This window comes from Austrofundulus limnaeus, unplaced genomic scaffold, assembly GCF_001266775.1.
Source record: "Austrofundulus limnaeus strain Quisiro unplaced genomic scaffold, Austrofundulus_limnaeus-1.0 Scaffold361, whole genome shotgun sequence".
Classification (NCBI taxonomy): domain Eukaryota; kingdom Metazoa; phylum Chordata; class Actinopteri; order Cyprinodontiformes; family Rivulidae; genus Austrofundulus; species Austrofundulus limnaeus.
Genome location: NW_013952763.1, coordinates 206598 through 208101, shown reverse-complemented (window position 1 = coordinate 208101; position 1504 = coordinate 206598).

Below are 1504 nucleotides of genomic sequence, written 5' to 3'. Positions count from 1 at the left end.
CAAAAACGTGACGTCACAGTTTTTGGAACGTTTTTATTAATTATATGCAAGTGACGTCACTCGCCTCTAAAGMCCGGCAAAACAATGTGTGTCCGAGTAAACTCCTGTACATGTAGTCATAGAAACAGACATTTGRTCCTCACAATGAACTATAACAAACCCCCACACACACTCACACACAATCCTCCAAGCAAAAAGTCTGTATTAGCAACTCACCCGGGGGGCAGAGAAGCTATGAAGCGCCAAGCGGCCATAAGCCTGACGTAAAGACGTAGGACGTAGTACGTAGGACCCGCGCGCGAGACCGAATGACATGCGCGCGGGAACGTGAGACACGTACGCGATAGTGAAGATTTTTTTAAATAACTTAACCAAACTAAACCAAATTAACTTCTTTCAATGTAATCGATGTGGAAACGTTTAAATTCCTTTTTCCTTTGTTTATCCTGCTTCTGTTGATTATACTATATAATAGGTACTCTTGATTATAACTGTTAATTTTTTTTCTACACTAAATGTAACAATCTGCTATTTCTTCATAAATGTACACGCTACTAAATATTAAACAAGTGGGAACTGAGTCACAAATATATCTCAGTAAAATATAGCTATTATAACAGTGTTTTTGTACCAAAAATTAAAATTACATAAATTATTTGCATACACATGGCAATGTATTTAGACAGCCAAAAAAAATGCTGAGGTAACAATTTTCAGTTTGTTTGGATAAATATAACTGTCAGCTCTGAAACACCAAAATAAATTAGGTCAAATCTACCTAACATTTCTGGATACATTTCAATACTATTACATTCAAATTGTAAGTAATTGTAATGCTTATTAGTTTTTGTTGATGTACTTATCTTTTTTTAATTAGGCAGAAATGTWTACTACCTACGAGTGTAAAGTTACACAGAAATGCTTTTTTAGACAATAAATGATCAGACCAACCTTTATTAAATGAACCACATAGTCAGCAAATATACAGATGGTACAAAATGATGAGACTCCATTTCAAGAACCTTGAACTGTGCTACATTTTAGACAAATAGTTTAAAAGATGCATCTTTTGACTCTTGAACAGTTTTTCAAACAGCTTACCCAACAGGGCTGCAAAATCTTTGCCATTAAAAAAGTTTGCAGCTGAAGGTTGCAATATCCAGATAAAAAACATGAAAAATACAATAATACAAATATAATTTTAATTACCTGTAAAACATTTCAATTTTAGTTGAAGGATCAATGTGTATGTTTCTTTCACAAAACCACTTAATTGATAGTTTGATATTATTTTGTTTTTAAGAATATTAAAGTTTGTGTTGCAACCAGTTTGAAGTATCCCCTATCTGTCTGTGCCAAGGTGAGAAAATAGACCCCGAAGCTACAGATGTAAACTTAAGTAAGAAAACTTTATATCTATAGCACCTTTCACAGACACAAACATCACAAAGTGCTTCACAGAAAGCAAAAATTAAAAACAATAGAACAGATCACAGATATAAAA